Source organism: Ascaphus truei, chromosome 10 (genome assembly GCF_040206685.1).
Source record: "Ascaphus truei isolate aAscTru1 chromosome 10, aAscTru1.hap1, whole genome shotgun sequence".
Lineage (NCBI taxonomy): Eukaryota > Metazoa > Chordata > Amphibia > Anura > Ascaphidae > Ascaphus > Ascaphus truei.
The window spans coordinates 65,134,832-65,152,636 of record NC_134492.1 but is presented as its reverse complement, the minus strand read 5'-3'; positions in this window follow the sequence as shown (position 1 = coordinate 65,152,636).

The window sequence follows — 17,805 nt, the reverse complement described above, 5'->3', positions numbered from 1 at the left end:
TACAGGCACCGTCCCTGCCCCGCGGAGCTTACACTCTATGTTTCTGGTGACTGAGGCACAGGGAGATAAAGTGACTTTCCCAAGGTCACAAGGAGCCGACACCGGGAATTGAACCAGACTCCCCTGCTGCTGCACACTCAGTGTGATTGTTATCAGTCAGAGTCTTTACTCGCTGAGTCTTTACTCGCTGAGTCTTTACTCGCTGAGTCTTTACTCGCTGAGTCTTTACTCGCGGAGTCTTTACTCGCCGAGACTTTACTCGCCGAGTCTTTACTCGCCGAGCCTTTACTCGCGGAGCCTTTACTCGCGGAGCCTTTACTCGCGGAGTCTTTACTCGCCGAGACTTTACTCGCCGAGCCTTTACTCGCGGAGCCTTTACTCGCGGAGTCTTTACTCGCCGAGACTTTACTCGCCGAGCCTTTACTCGCCGAGTGTTTACTCGCCGAGTCTTTACTCGCTGAGCCTTTACTCGTGGAGCCTTTATTCGCTGAGCCTTTACTCCCTGAGCCTTTACTCGCCGAGTCTTTACTCGCCGAGCCTTTACTCGCCGAGCCTTTACTCGCTGAGCCTTTACTCGCCGAGCCTTTACTCGCCGAGTCTTTACTCGCCGAGTCTTTACTCGTTGAGTCTTTACTCGATGAGCCTTTACTCGATGAGCCTTTACTCGCCGAGCCTTTACTCGCCGAGTCTTTACTCGCCGAGTCTTTACTCGATGAGCCTTTACTCGCCGAGCCTTTACTCGCCGAGTCTTTACTCGCCGAGCCTTTACTCGATGAGCCTTTACTCGATGAGCCTTTACTCGCTGAGCCGAGTCTTTACTCGCTGAGCCTTTACTTGCTCAGCCTTTAGGCCTCGGCCATGTTACTTGCTTGCTAGCTGACGCGCGCTCCTGCTCAGTACTGAGTCCCTACAGCCGCAATTAGAGCGGCTTTAGTAGGGGCTCGCCTACGTTTCCACAAGCGCGCGGAAGCGTAGGTCTTAGGGAAATTTCAGCGCTTGCCGGAGCGCAGGGCCGGTCACGTGAGCGGTTCGCCCAATGAAGCGAACCAGCTCCGTGACGTCACTGGCCCGCCCCCGGCCCGCCCCCTGACGGCGCGCAGGGAAAGCACCCGCTTTCCCTGAGCCTCAGCGCACCTCAGCACGCCAGCGGGGAGCTTGGCCGAGGCCTTACTCGCTGAGCCTTTACTCGCTGAGCCTTTACTCGCTGAGCCTTTACTCGCTGAGCCGCTTCAGCCCCGATATAAAATCTGACTTGAAATCATGTATCAAACGATGGAACCAGTATTAGAATTGGCACAGTAGGAGTTACGCGTCCCAGTGCTTCAGTTTATTCCAAATGCAAACACATAGCTAGGTGTAAATGATGCCCGGAAGTTAGGCCTGCTGCGGTTAATCGTTGGTGGATAATGTCAGCGGGTCGCTTCCCCTGCGGTCCAGGTAACAGGTGAATTCCCCTTTTCTCTCCTTCACTTTACCCCCGTCCATCACAAAATGGTGCATAGACGTTACTTTATCGCTATTTGCGCTGAAATATACCTGCGCCGGGCAGCGTTTCTGTATTAATCTGAGCGGCGCCTTTTGCGGCTGTGCCGCACCTGCCCGCGACGAGTGATTTATGGAGCGAGTGGGAGGAGTTAGGGGCGGAGTCACACTTGCATATTGGCGCAGGTCTACGTATGAAGACGTTTGCGGCTTGCGTTACGCCTCCTTACGGTTTTCCGTGTTGTTTTTTTTCCTTCACTCTGAGCGCTGCAAAAAGCACCGGGGTGTGTGTATGACCTGCGCCTATCTGACCTTACGCTCGCCTGCTTGGAACTGCGCCTGTCCTACTGCCGCCGCCGCACTGCTATACCCTTCTTCATTTCTGCGCCCCCGCTCGCTCCTTGTCGCCTTTTCCTGGTGCAGTTCCTTCTACACGTTCCGCAGCTGCCCGTGTGCAGCTCCCTACCCCCTTGTGTATCAGAGGGGGTAGAGGTGTTGCTTCCAGTTCGCTGTGGTGGGTATCCGTCTGTCCCTGTGTCCTGCTGTCCATTCTAAGATGTATGCTTGTTGAGACCACGTCCCATCAGTTGTGCTACCCACTGACTTGCTATTCACCATTGGGCTGGGCGTCTGTGTGCCCCTGTTGACATTTTTTATTTGTGCAAATATTGTCCAGATTTTGACCTTGGTCATGCCAGTCCCGGAGTTACTTATCCTGCTCTCCTCCGCCCCTCCCCCAGTCCTGGGGTTACTTATCCTGCTCTCCTCCGCCCCTCCCCCAGTCCTGGAGTTACTTATCCTGCTCTCCTCCGCCCCTCCCCCAGTCCCGGAGTTACTTATCCTGCTCTCCTCCGCCCCTCCCCCAGTCCTGGAGTTACTTATCCTGCTCTCCTCCGCCCCTCCCCCAGTCCCGGAGTTACTTATCCTGCTCTCCTCCGCACCTCCCCCAGTCCCGGAGTTACTTATCCTGCTCTCCCCCGCCCCTCCCCCAGTCCCGGAGTTACTTAGCCTGCTCTCCTCCGCACCTCCCCCAGTCCCGGAGTTACTTATCCTGCTCTCCTCCGCCCCTCCCCCAGTCCCAGAGTTATCCTGCTCTCCTCCGCACCTCCCCCAGTCCTGGAGTTACTTAGCCTGCTCTCCTCCGCCCCTCCCCCAGTCCCAGAGTTACTTATCCTGCTCTCCTCCGCACCTCCCCCCAGTCCCGGAGTTACTTATCCTGCTCTCCGGCCCTCCCCCAGTCCCGGAGTTATCCTGCTCTCCTCCGCACCTCCCCCAGTCCTGGCGTTACTTATCCTGCTCTCCTCCGCACCTCCCCCAGTCCCGGAGGTACTTATCCTGCTCTCCTCCGCCCCTCCCCCAGTCCCGGAGTTACTTATCCTTCTCTCCTCCACCCCTCCCCCAGTCCCAGAGTTACTTATCCTGCTCTCCTCCGCACCTCCCCCAGTCCCGGAGTTACTTATCCTGCTCTCCTACGCCCCTCCCCCAGTCCCGGAGTTACTTAGCCTGCTCTCCTCCGCACCTCCCCCAGTCCCAGAGTTAGCCTGCTCTCCTCCGCCCCTCCCCCAGTCCCGGAGTTACTTATCCTGCTCTCCTCCGCCCCTCCCCCAGTCCCGGAGTTACTTATCCTGCTCTCCTCTGCACCTCCCCCAGTCCCGGAGTTACTTATCCTGCTCTCCTCCACCCCTCCCCCAGTTCCGGAGTTACTTATCCTGCTCTCCTCCGCCCCTCCCCCAGTCCCGGAGTTACTTATCCTGCTCTCCTCCGCACCTCCCCCAGTCCCGGAGTTACTTATCCTGCTCTCCTCCGCCCCTCCCCCAGTCCTGGAGTTACTTATCCTGCTCTCCTCCGCACCTCCCCCAGTCCCGGAGTTACTTATCCTGCTCTCCTCCGCACCTCCCCCAGTCCCGGAGTTACTTATCCTGCTCTCCTCCGCACCTCCCCCAGTCCCGGAGTTACTTATCCTGCTCTCCTCCGCCCCTCCTCCAGTCCCGGAGTTACTTATCCTGCTCTCCTCCGCCCCTCCCCCAGTCCCGGAGTTACTTATCCTGCTCTCCTCCGCACCTCCCCCAGTCCCGGAGTTACTTATCCTGCTCTCCTCCGCCCCTCCCCCAGTCCCGGAGTTACTTATCCTGCTCTCCTCCGCACCTCCCCCAGTCCCGGAGTTACTTATCCTGCTCTCCTCCGCCCCTCCCCCAGTCCCGGAGTTACTTATCCTGCTCTCCTCCGCACCTCCCCCAGTCCCGGAGTTACTTATCCTGCTCTCCTCCGCCCCTCCCCCAGTACCGGAGTTACTTATCCTGCTCTCCTCCGCACCTCCCCCAGTCCCGGAGTTACTTATCCTGTTCTCCTCCGCACCTCCCCCAGTCCCGGAGTTACTTATCCTGCTCTCCTCCGCACCTCCCCCAGTCCCGGAGTTACTTATCCTGCTCTCCTCCGCACCTCCCCCAGTCCCGGAGTTACTTAGCCTGCTCTCCTCCACCCCTCCCCCAGTCCCAGAGTTAGTCTGCTCTCCTCCGCCCCTCCCCCAGTCCCGGAGTTACTTATCCTGCTCTCCTCCGCACCTCCCCCAGTCCCGGAGTTACTTAGCCTGCTCTCCTCCGCACCTCCCCCAGTCGGAGAGTTAGTCTGCTCTCCTCCGTCCCTCCCCGAGTCCCAGAGTTAGCCTGCTCTCCTCCGCCCCTCCCCCCAGTCCCGTTGTGTCCCATTCTGCCTCTGCCTTCCCCCGCCACGTCGAGGTTCAGCACGGCTGCTTTCTAAACATGCAATATTTAGGACGCGCTTGACATCAACACAGTATTTAAAAATTATCTCTCCCAGCTGAGGGCATCGTGAAATTTTATGAACCCTCATGAAAAATTCATGCGACGTCATAAAGCTGCCATGATTATTTCATTTGTTCTCCCGCATTAAAACCGGAGCAACAGCCGCTGTGAGCGCAGGCAGCGTGTGTCAGTGCTGCTGCGCCACATTCCTGTGCATGTCTGTGCTAAGTGACAGGAAGGTATGAGGCTCTGCAGCTCCGCAGCTTCGCGCTCTGTGGCTCTGCACATCACTGTCTCTCTCTGTGATGTCGCTGGCTTTGTATCCCTCTCTGCCGGCGAAATCAGGCAACATGTACATATTGGCAGAACCTCCGGGGGCCTCCGCGTCACGTAGATCACATCAACCCCCCACGCAGCCATTTCAGCGGGAAGCCGATTACCGAGCTGCCAAACAGGCCGATTACCGAGCTGCCAAACGGGCCGATTACCGAGCTGCCAAACGGGCCAATTACCGAGCTGCCAAACAGGCCGATTACCGAGCTGCCAAACGGGCGATTACCGAGCTGCCAAATGGGCGATTACTGAGCTGCCAAACGGGCGATTACCGAGCTGCCAAACGGGCCGATTACCGAGCTGCCAAACGGGCCGATTACCGAGCTGCCAAACGGGCGATTACCGAGCTGCCAAACGGGTGATTACCAAGCTGCCAATTTACCGAGCTGCCAAACGGGCCGATGACCGAGCTGCCAAACGGGCCGATTACCGAGCTGCCAAACGGGCCGATTACCAAGCAGCCAAACAGGCCGATTACCGAGCTGCCAAACGGGTGATTACCGAGCTGCGAATTTACCGAGCTGCCAAAAGGGCCGATTACCGAGCTGCCAAACGGGCCGATGACCGAGCTGCCAAACGGGTGATTACCGAGCTGCCAATTTACCGAGCTGCCAAACGGGCCGATTACAGAGCAGCCAAACAGGCCGATTACCGAGCTGCCAAACGGGCCGATTACCGAGCAGCCAAACAGGCCGATTACCGAGCAGCCAAACAGGCCGATTACCGAGCTGCCAAACAGGCCTATTACCGAGTTGCCAAACGGGCGATTACCGAGCTGCCAAACGGGCCGATTACCGAGCTGCCAAACGGGCGATTACCGAGCAGCCAAACAGGCCGATTACTGAGCTGCCAAACGGGCCGATTACCGAGCTGCCAAACGGGCCAATTACCGAGCTGCCAAACGGGCGATTACCGAGCTGCCATACGGGCGATTACCGAGCTGCCAAACGGGTGATTACCGAGCTACCAAACGGGCGATTACCGAGCTGCCAAACGGGCCGATGACCGAGCTGCCAAACAGGCCGATTACCGAGCTGCCAAACGGGCCAATTACTGAGCTGCCAAACGGGCCGATTACCGAGCTGCCAAACGGGTGATTACCGAGCTGCCAAACGGGCCATTACCGAGCTGCCAAACGGGCCAATTACCGAGCTGCCATCGGGCGATTACCGAGCTGCCATACGGGCGATTACCGATCTGCCAAACGGGTGATTACCGAGCTGCCAAACGGGCGATTACCGAGCTGCCAAACGGGCTGATGACCGAGCTGCCAAACAGGCCGATTACCGAGCTGCCAAACGGGCGATTACCGAGCTGCCAAACGGGCCGATGACCGAGCTGCCAAACAGGCCGATTACCGAGCTGCCAAACGGGCCGATTACCGAGCAGCCAAACAGGCCGATTACCGAACTGCCAAACGGGTGATTACCGAGCTGCGAATTTACCGAGCTGCCAAACGGGCCGATTACCGAGCTGCCAAACGGGCCGATTACAGAGCAGCCAAACAGGCCGATTACCGAGCTGCCAAACAGGCCGATTATCGAGCTGCCAAACGGGCGATTACCGAGCTGCCAAACAGGCCGATTACCGAGCTGCCAAACGGGTGATTACCGAGCTGCGGAACGGCCGATTACCGAGCTGCCAAACGGGCCGGCGGACATTTTCATATATGGAAACGACAAAATAGGGTGCGCTTTGGGGATCCCCTTGGCGGAAAAGGTTACATTTGAAGAACGGTCACTTTGGCGTCTCAGCTTCTTTATACGTTAACCCGTTCACTACCACTCAGGTCTGCAATGCATTGCAAGTGGTAATCTGGTGTACCCCTAACATCCCCTCCTCCCCCTCCAACCCCATTAGTACCAGCTGAGCGGCTGGACCATATCTGGTTATTTCCACGTGCCAGCGTCACGTTGCACAGCCAGTATAACCAGCCTCGCACTGACGAAGACTCAAAAAGGTTGAAACCACTGTCTGTGAGCAGGGTTACTGGCTCTACACTTATTTAACGCAGGCTGTGCTGAAAAGTTGTTTTAATACGGCAGGCATAAATGGATAAGGCTTTGACCCCGCTGCCTACTACGTCCGCTGTGGCGTCCGCTGCACGGACGCGAGCCCTCCCCTCAATGGCGCCGGGCCCGCTGCGAGGGGGGGCCGCAGCGCTGGGGCGAGAGTTGCTCCTGCTCTCAATAGAATTGAGAGCAGGATTTGCGTGGAGCGATACGGCACGCCCCCGGCGGTTCAGCCAATGAGGGCGAACCTGCCGGGTGACGTCATGGCCGCGCCCCTGTCACTCCCCCGCCACGCCCCCCCCGGTCTCTTCCTGCAGTGAGCTGCAGACCAGGGAATCGGCTGCACGCGCCGCCAATCTCGCGGGCGCGCGTTGCAGCGGAGATACCGGGGCCTTAGCCTAAGAAGCCAAGAGTGACACCCAGTGAGTGCTCATTTGCATGTCATTACCCAGAATCCCTGGCTGCAGTGGAAGCGCTGTGTGCAAAGAGATAGTGGGGAAGGGCAGGGTTGCAGACCTGTGTGAGCTGTTTTTATTTCTTGCAGAAAGCCCCGTGTCTGTTGGGAAATGAAGCAGCGAGAAGGCAGAGGGTTTCCGGCCTGCCCGGGTCTTCCTGTGTCAGCTGTCCCGGCTCTCAGAGGTAATGGATGAGCCCAGTCAGTCCCTTTCTGCGAGGAGATGATACTATCGGACGTTATCTACTCCAGACCAATTCACAGGCCCGGGAGCTGCTGCCGATCATTCATCATTCCGCCCGGCGATGGATCCGGAGGTCCCCCGGGCCCGAGAGCGACGCCGGGCATTGCAGGGGCACTCTCCCTCCTGCCATGACAAGGACAGCCTGACACGATAACGCACGGCGTGACAAGTGACAGCGCCTGGCAGGGCGGCGGGAGCCAGAGAAATGTGCAATGGGAGCTGAGCAGCGGGACCACATGGGAGAGCGGCCGCGGGTATCTGTCGGATGGGTGAGGCCACCGAGCATCGCCAGTGACGGGGGCACGAGGGACAACACTGGATACAGAGTGGGGGGAAGGACGGTGCAGGGGTTAAAGTGCTGGTCTTTAAAAGACAAGAGATGTAGGTTGAATTGCAGTCGCCCCGTGGGATTAAATCCCTTGCCGCAGTTACCCTGCTGTAACGGGAGGACCGGGACTGCGCGGCCAGGACTGCACGCCCAGAGGTGGCTGCACAACGAGGTGTAAATGGGAAATACTTTGATAGTGAGGGGCCCTGTATGTTCAGGGGGAGAAACCCCAGGCCCCCAATGTCAGAACGTGAGGCGAAAACTTCAGCTCAAAGGAAATACCCTCCCTGCAGCTCTCTCCCCCTCCCTAACCCCAGCTCCTCTCTCCCTCCCTATCCCCAGCTTCTCTCTCTCCCTCCCTATCCCCAGCTCTTCTCTCCCCCTCCCTATCCCCAGCTCCTCTCTCTCCCTCCCTATCCCCAGCTCCTGTCTCCCCTCCCTATCCCCAGCTCCTCTCTCCCTCCCTATCCCCAGCTCCTCTCTCCCCTCCCTATCCCCAGCTCCTCTCCCCCTCCCTAGCTCCTGTCTCCTCTCCCTATCCCCAGCTCCTCTCTCCCCTCCCTATCCCCAGCGCCTCTCCCTATCCCCAGCTCCTCTCTCCCTCCCTATCCCCAGCTCTTCTCTCTCCCTCCCTATCCCCAGCACCTCTCTCCTCTCCCTATCCCCAGCTCCTCTCTCCTCTCCCTATCCCCAGCTCCTCTCTTCCCCTCCCTATCCCCAGCTCCTCTCTCCCCTCCCTATCCCCAGCTCCTCTCTCCCCGCCCTATCCCCAGCTCCTCTCTCCCTCCCTATCCCCAGCTTCTCTCTCTCCCTCCCTATCCCCAGCTCCTCTCTCCCCTCCCTATCCCCAGCTCCTCTCTCCCCTCCCTATCCCCAGCTCCTCTCTCCCCTCCCTATCCCCAGCTCCTCTCTCCCCTCCCTATCCCCAGCTCCTCTCTTCCCCGCCCTATCCCCAGCTCCTCTCTCCCCTCCCTATCCCCAGCTCCTCTCTTCCCCTCCCTATCCCCAGCTCCTCTCTTCCCCTCCCTATCCCCAGCTCCTCTCTCCCCTCCCTATCCCCAGCTCCTCTCTCCCCTTCCTATCCCCAGCTCCTCTCCCCCCTCCCTATCCCCAGCTCCTCTCTCCCCCTCCCTATCCCCAGCTCCTCCCCAGGCTTTGGCGCAGCTGAATGGTAGCCAAAGGGTGTGAGCCGTTTGCTGCCATTCGCTGATGGTAAAGTGATGTTAAAGCTTCTCTATTTCAATCAGAAACTCACAAACCCTTCATCCTCTGTACCCAATTTTCCAACTCTATCTGTCCATGAAATGTCTGTGAAGTGACCGTATAATCCTGTTCATTTAATGTAACCGTGTATTGTTAGAACTCTGTGCCCAGGTCACACGTGAAAACGAGAGGCAACTCTCAGTGTATTACTTCCTGGCAACACATTTCTATAAATAAATAATAAGCCCCACCCTATAATGACAAACCCCACTTTATAATGATAAGCCCCACCCTTTAATGATAAGCCCAACCCTATAACAATAAGCCCCTCTCTATAATGATAAGCCCCACCCCATAATAATAAGCCTCACCCTTTAATGATAAGCCCAACCCTATAACAATAAGCCCCTCTCTATAATGATAAGCCCCACCCTATAATGATAAGCCCCGCCCCATAATGATAAGCCCCACCCCATAATGATAAGCCCCACCCCATAATTATAAGCCCCACCCCATAATGATAAGCCCCACCCCATAGTGATAAGCCCTGCCCCATAATGATAAGCCCCGCCCCATAAAGATAAGCCCCTATTATACAGTAGGTGCAGAATGGTCGTTCCACTAATTTATTATTTCAACATCTTAACATAATAGCTAGGCCTGGTAGACATCGGGACACACAGTGATCAGTATATTACCTCTAGGACACACAGTGATCAGTATATTACCTCTAGGACACACAGTGATCAGTATATTACCTCTAGGACACACAGTGATCAGTATATTACCTCTAGGACACACAGTGATCAGTATATTACCTCTAGGACACACAGTGATCAGTATATTACCTCTAGGACACACAGTGATCAGTATATTACCTCTAGGACACACAGTGATCAGTATATTACCTCTAGGACACACAGTGGTCATTATATTACCTCTAGGACACACAGTGGACATTATATTACCTGTTTAGTGTTATTAACTCTCGGAAATGCAGCAGTCAGTGTAATACCTCTATGACATAGTGGTCACTGGTATTACTCCTAGGACACTCAGCAATTCAGTGTAAAATCTTTAGGACACACAGCGGTCAGTGTAATACCTCTAGGACACACAGCGGTCAGTGTAATACCTCTAGGACACTCAGCGGTCAGTGTAATACCTCTAGGACACTCAGCAGCCAGTGTTATTACTCCTAGGACACTCAGGGGGTCAGTGTTATTAACCCTAGGACATGCAGCTGTCAGTGCAATACCTCTAGGACAGACATCTGGGGGGAGGCTCACTCCATCCTTGACCCCTTCACACAATGCCCCCCCCCCCCTGCCCGCGATTCTTATTCCACTCCAGACTGACAGAGTGTTTTTAATCTCTTCTTCCCGTCCAGCCTGGAGATGGGGATGGGGGAATCGATAGCTGCTGGCAGGTGCTCAAGCCGCCCTGCGACTAGTGGTCAGGGGGAGGGGGGAGCTCCGGCAGAGGGCTGCCTGGGGGTGACAGGCTCGCCCGCTCACTGGATCCATCCACTGGCCTGGAGCCGAGACGCAGGGGGGCACCTCTAGGACAACCAGGTCATTGGCCCAGAGCTGCTCGGACAGACACACAGCCCGGAAGACAAGGGCATTTTCTTGTTCAGGGGGGGACCAAAGCCAGTCCTCAAGGGCCACCACCAACAGGTCAGGTTTTCAGGATATCCAAGGTCCTGGATAGCCCTGCTTCAGCACAGGTGGCACAATCAGTGGCTCACTGAGCAACTGATTAAGCCACCTGTGCTGAAGCAGGGATATCCTGAAAACTTGCTGGAGGCCCTTGAGGACTGCAGTTGGTCCCTGAACCAGATTCTTATCAAGCCAGCAAAATAAATAAATAAGTCAATACTCAGTATTATTATTTTTAACCGAGCACCACATGATGTCACTCAGTGACTGAGCGGGACGCGGCACACGGAACATGCGTGTGCTTAGCACAGGTACAGCCCGCTCACGCGAGTATGGCAGCCGGCTGGCCCAATATATCCAGGAATCCCCATTTCGATGGCCACCAGGACCACATCTTCTTGGGTTTGCGGGGAACTTGACATGCTGTACTACAGCCCCAGACTGAGTATGACTAACCATCTTTCAACGCCTTTTCTGCTTAGAGGGGAAAAAAATGACGGGGGCTGCCCAAATGTAACAAAAGACCCCCACACAAACCCCTTCACAAATCCAACATTGTGACGCTCTGCAGATCTCGGACTTTAACCAAGGAGATATGTTCTTGTTGCCACATTCACCTTTAACCTTGGCTCTGCTCTCCTGTAGTCAGCCTCCATGGGACCTGGGAGGTTCTGCTTTATGAGACCCCAGCTGTGTGTCCTTGTGACCTTGAGTAAGTCCCTTCATTTGCCAGTGCCCCAAGAAATGACCGACATTAGCATATAGGGGGGTGAAATAATCGAGCTGTAGCACCCATGTAATGTAAGAGTCTCCGGAGGAGACGAGGCGCCTAGCGCGGATTTGCGTCGCCTTTCACATTGGGGAACAGCGTGAGGGGCCTCTCGTGAAAGTCCTTTCTCTGCAGCTAGCACCAGCAGAACGCCTTCTATCGTCTGCTTTAATCAGATGTGACTGCTGGAGATTTTGTTATTACATTGGTATCCATTTGCACGCGGGTGCCCATGACTCCCCCTCCCACCCATCGCCCTCCGGCCACGCGGGCTGAGGTCTGATCAGATGTGACAACGTAAAAAAAAAAATCAACGTCTTTCCTGAAAATGGGCAGAGATTCCAAGTTGGACAAAACTCCCGGCGATGAAGGCGAGGAGCCCCGCTGTAAGTCCAAACTTATACAGAAGAGTCCGGGAGAATAACGGAGCATGTCATGAGATTTCTATACACACATGGGAGGCAGGTGAAGAACACCCATCATGCCATATCTACCCAAGTTTTCACATCACTTGGGGCGCATTTGCACATCTCAGACAGGTCTTCAACTCTGTCTTTCCCCATTATCGCTTCGCAAACAGTGCTTCCACTGCAGAGAGGGATTCTGGGTAATGACAAGCCAATTAGCACAGTGCGTCTCTCCGGACTTTACGAGGAGGGTTTTGGGCGCCATAGCTTTATTTAATGTTGGCTTATACACATCTCTCGACAAATCCGGGTATCGTTTGTTGTGTTTCCAGCTGGGTGCTCCATTCAAGTCGATGAGCGATATAAAGTGTGGGCTCAGCAAACAACCACTAATATATTTATTATGAATATGAATGAGGTGTTGTAGAGACTTGAACTAAGAAATATATATATGTAAGTATCTAAACGACAATAAAAAAAAATCAGACTAAAATATCAAATGGCCAGCCTAATATCCAATAACTTGGAGTTTCTACCCAGAATTGAGCAGTACAACAGACGTTGAAGCGCCACAAAGAGGTTTCGCTTGACACTTCAAGAAAGATGTTGGCGATCTTCAAAGGTTTTGTAGACGGTACATAGACCAACTCTGTAATTGGTCCATTAAATGTTATTATTAGTATGTCCAGACCCTGCACAATCTCAGGTTTCAGCCTCGTCTGTTTCTCTGCCCCCAAACTCCGCGGAAAGTGCCGTTAAAAAGCAGCGCGGTTAAATGTGCTTGAAATGGAAAAAATGGCGATTGCTTTGAGCGTAGGGTAATGTTCGTCAGACAGCGGTTGGAAGAGGATATTGGTTACCTTATCGTAGCCGTAAGCAAAGCTTCGTTTTTTTCAAACGTCCCCCGGGAAATGAGGTGAAGTAGAAGTTATTATTCCCCTATAGTGCCACATTTTCACCACAGGTCGCCTTTTTATTCAGTTACCGGATTTCTTCCCGGACTAGCAGCTCGCAACACAACCTCTTCCTTTATTGCACTTTCCATTATACCGGCCTAAACCAGTAAGTGTCTTGACCACTATGAGACCTTTTGACCGCTAAAAAGGTCACTACGGTTTACAAAGTGGTAGGCTTTCCCAGTACCAAGGCCACAGACGGATGTCAGGCAACGGGTCCAACTGGTTCTGTAGAATTATTCTGCCCGTGGACAATGGCTCCGTCTAACCTTTCCAACTTCCCCGCTGTATAATTGGTGAGCACAGAAACTCACGCACCCGGGCTGTACCAGCCCGCGGCAGCTGAAGGACACATCACGTCATCTTCTCCTAGAAGGACATCAGAGGGCTGGAGCAACGGCAACGCAGCTGCTGCAGTGTAATGTGGGAGCGTCTCCCAGGCAGAAAATGGAGCCCGTCGCCTTGCGCTCTTCCTACGGCGCTCAGCTAATTGAAATACTCTGGATTCTGGCAGCTGCACTTCTGCTTGTCGTAAAATCAATGTCATTTCCGTCCTCGACGTCTCGCGGGCCAGGGCCATTTCTCATCTTCTCTCCGTCGGAGAGACGGCTGCACATCATCGTCATTCGGCCGGGCGTTTATCAGAAAGGTCAGCTCGGAAGCAGAATGCAGGATCGGGTGACCCTGTGCAAGCATCATTCATTCAGGTTCTCCTGCAAAATAAGGCATTCACGCGCGGCTCACACGTTCTCCTCACGTCTCTCCGTTTAAGGCAGGGGCGGCCAACTCCAGTCCTCAAGGGCCACCACCAGACCTGGATATCACTGCTTCAGCACAGGTGGTGCAGTCAAAGACTGAGGCACTGATTGAGCCACCTGTGCTGAAGCAGGGATATCCTCAAAACTTCACCTGTTGGTGGCCCTTGAGGACTGGAGTTGGCCACTCCTGGTTAAGGCATTGTCAATACGTGTAACTAATGTATACCAAAAACATGCCCCGTGTGTGTATATACAGCGCCCGCAATGTACTCAGCGCTTCACAAAACAGACAGTACGGGAAATGATAATCCAATAAGTGCAAACAAAAAGCAGACAGCCGGAAAGGAAATCCCTGCCCCGCAGAGCTTACAATCTAAGTAGTATGTTGGGGAGACTTGCAGAGACAGCAGGGCGAGTTAACAACTATTGCTTCAAGAGATCCCAGCCCCAGGAGCTTACAATCTAATATCCAGTTCCAGGGGAGCTGGCTTCAAGTCTCGGCTGCAGCCTCCCACTCCAAAGGCCAGCAGCTGCCGGCGGCTCTCTCACTGACACAGCCAGCGGAGTGGCGGCGTATTCCCCACAGCCTTCCAGGTAAATTAAAAAAGTCCGAGCCTCTGACTTGGGGGAGTCCCAGCCCAATACATCTCAGTAACGCAGGAAAGATGCTCATTAATAAGCGCGCCTCCGCAGGGGCCCCACACCTCCCCGAACACAGCGCTGCTCAGAACTGCTTAACCCTCTCACTGCCAGGCGCGGCTGGGGTACGGCGGCCGGATTCTCTAAAGCAGAAGCCGGGACACATTCAAAAAATTATTTATGGAACAAAGGACAGCATTTCTAAATACATATTATAATGGTGTTTCTCTCCCGCCCTCCCCCCACCCATTCTCTCTCCCGCCCTCCCCCCCACCCATCCTCTCCAACCCTCCCCCCATCCATCCTCTCCCACCCACCCATTCTCTCTCCATCCTCTCCCAATTCTCTCTCCATCCTCTCCCACCCTCCCCCCATCCATTTTCTCCCACCATTCTCCTACCCTCCCCCCCACCCATTCTCTCCCTCCATCCTCTCCCACCCTCCCCCCACCCATTCTCTCTCCATCCTCTCCCGCCCTCCCCCCACCCATTCTCTCCCTCCCTCCCCCCATCCATTCTCTCCCTCCATTCTCTCTCCATCTTCTCCCGCCCTCCCCCCACCCATTCTCTCCCTCCACTCTCTCTCCATCCTCTCCCGCCCTCCCCCCACCCATTCTCTCCATCCTCTCCCACCCTCCCCCCACCCATCCTCTCCCCCCGCGCATTCTCTCCATCCTCTCCCACCCTCCCCCCACCCAACCTCTCCCGCGCTCCCCCCACCCATTCTCTCCCTCCATTCTCTCTCCATACTCTCCCCCCCTCCCCCCCCACCCATTCTCTTAATCCATCCTCTCCCACCCTCCCCCAACCCATTCTCTCTCCATCCTCTCCCACCCTCCCCCCATCCATTTTCTCCCACCATTCTCCCACCCTCCCCCCACCCATTCTCTCCCTCCATTCTCTCTCCATCCTCTCCTGCCCTCCCCCCACCCATTCTCTCCCACCATCCTCCCCCCGCCCATTCTCTCCCTCCATTCTCTCTCCATCCTCTCCCTCCCTCCCCCCACCCATTCTCTCCCACCATCCTCCCCCCGCCCATTCTCTCCCACTATCCTCTCCCCCTGCCCATTCTCTCCCTCTATTCTCTCCCGTCCTCCCCCCACCCATTCTCCCTCCATTCTCTAACCCATTCTCTCCCTCCATCATCTCCCCCCACCCATTCTCTCTCCATCCTCTCCCGCCCTCCCCCCCACCCATTCTCTCTCTCCATCCTCTCCCGACCTCCCCCCCACCCATTCTCTCCCTCCATTCTCTCTCTCCGCCCTCCCCCCACCCTCTCCCATCCTCCCTGCCACCCATTCTCTCCCGCCCTCCCCCCACCCATTCTCTCTCCATCCTCTCCCGCCCTCCCCCCACCATTCTCTCGCCATCCTCTCCCGCCCTCCCCCCACCCATTCTCTCTCCATCCTCTCCCGCCCTCCCCCCACCCCATCCATTCTCTCCCTCCATTATCTCTCTCCATCCTCTCCCTCCATTCTCTCTCTCCATACCCTCACTCCATTCTGTCCCTCCATTCTCTCTCCATTCTCTCCCGCCCTCCCCCCACCATTCTCTCGCCATCCTCTCCCGCCCTCCCCCCACCCATTCTCTCTCCATCCTCTCCCGCCCTCCCCCCACCCCATCCATTCTCTCCCTCCATTATCTCTCTCCATCCTCTCCCTCCATTCTCTCTCTCCATACCCTCACTCCATTCTGTCCCTCCATTCTCACTCCATTCTCTCCCGCCCTCCCCCCACCCATTCTCTCTCTCCATTCTCTCCCGCCCTCCCCCCACCCATTCTCTCTCTCCATTCTCTCCCGCCCCCCACCCATTCTGTCCCTCCATTCTCTCCCACCCCCCCACCCATTCTCTCTCTCCATTCTCTCTCTCCATCGACATTTTCTATCTCACTTCTTCCCCCAATTCTATCTCTCCGTTTCTCTCTCACACACACTCCCTCCATTATCCCCCCACATTATCTCCCACCCTTTCTTTTACACTCCCCTCCCTCCCCCCTTCTCTCACCCACACTCACTTTCTGTGCCGCCACTCCCCTCCTCTGCCGCCACACTCCTCCGCTTCTGCCACTCCCCTCCTCTGCCGCCACTCCCCTCCTCTGCCGCCACTCCCCTCCTCTGCCGCCACTCCCCTCCGCTGCCGCCACTCCCCTCCTCTGCCGCCACTCTCCTCCGCTGCCAACACTCCCCTCCGCTGCCGCCACTCCCCTCCTCTGCCGCCACTCCCCTCCGCTGCCGCCACTCCCCTCTGCTGCCGCCCCTCCTCTGCCGCCACTCCCCTCCTCTGCCGCCACTCCCCTCCACTGCCGACACTCCCCTCCGCTGCCGACACTCCCCTCCGCTGCCAACACTCCCCTCTGCTGCCGCCACTCCCCTCCTCTGCCGCCACTCCCCTCCCCTGACGCCTCTCCCCTCCGCTACCGCCACTCCCCTCCTGTGCCGCCACTCACCTCCGCTGCCGCCACTCCCCTCCGCTTCCGCCACTCCCCTCCGCTGCCGCCACTCCGCTGCCGCCACTCCCCTCCGCTTCCGCCACTCCCCTCCGCTTCCGCAACTCCCCTCCGCTGCCGCCGCTCCGCTGCCGCCACTCCCCTCCACTGCCGCCACTCCCTTCCGCTCCCGCCACTTTCCTCCGCTGCCGCCACTCCCCTCCGCTGCCGCCACTCCCCTTCGCTGCCGCCTCTCTTCTCCGCTTCCGCCACTCCCCTCCGCTGCCGACACTCCCCTCCGCTGTCGCCACTCTCCTCCGCTTCCGCCACTCCCCTCCTCTGCCGCCACTCCCCTCCGCTGCCGCCACTCCCCTCCGCTGCCGCCACTCCCCTCCGCTGCCGCCACTCCCCTCCGCTGCCGCCACTCCCCTCCGCTGCCGCCACTCCCCTCCACTGCCGCCACTCCCTTCTGCTCCCGCCACTCCCTTCCGCTGCCGCCACTCCCCTCCGCTGCCGCCACTCCCCTCCTCTGCCGCCACTCCCCTCCGCTGCCGCCACTCCTCTGCCGCCACTCCCCTTCTCTGCCACCACTCCCCTCCTCTGTCGCCACTCCCTTCCGCTGACGCCACTCCTCTCCTCTGCCGCCACTCCCCTCCGCTGTCACCACTCCCCTCCGCTGTCGCCACTCCCCTCTGCTGTCGCCACTCTCCTCCGCTTCCGCCACTCCCCTCCGCTGTCGCCACTCCCCTCCGCTGTCGCCACTCCCCTCCGCTGCCGCCACTCCCCTCCTCTGCCGCCACTCCCCTCCTCTGCCGCCACTCCCCTCCTCTGTCGCCACTCCCCTCCGCTACCGCCACTCCCCTCCGCTGCCGCCACTCCCCTCCGCTGCTGCCACTCCCTTCTGCTGTCGCCACTCCCCTCCGCTGCCGCCACTCCCCTCCGCTGCCGCCACTCCCCTCCTCTGCCGCCACTCCCCTCCGCTGCCGCCACTCCCCTCCGCTGCCGCCATTCCCTTCCGCTCCCGCCACTCTCCTCCGCTGCCGCCACTCCCCTCCGCTGCCGCCACTCCCCTCCGCTGCCGCCACTCCCCTCCGCTGCCGCCACTCCCCTCCGCACCCGCCACTCCCCTCCGCTGCCGCCACTCCCCTCCGCTGCCGCCACTCCCCTCCGCTGCCGCCATTCCCTTCCGCTCCCGCCACTCTCCTCCGCTGCCGCCACTCCCCTCCGCTGCCGCCACTCCCCTCCGCTGCCGCCACTCCCCTCCGCTGCCGCCACTCCCCTCCGCACCCGCCATCCAAACAGGGAAATGGTAAAAACCGGAACATTTGAATGATGTGGAGAAAATTGTATCCCGGACAAGTAATAAAAATCT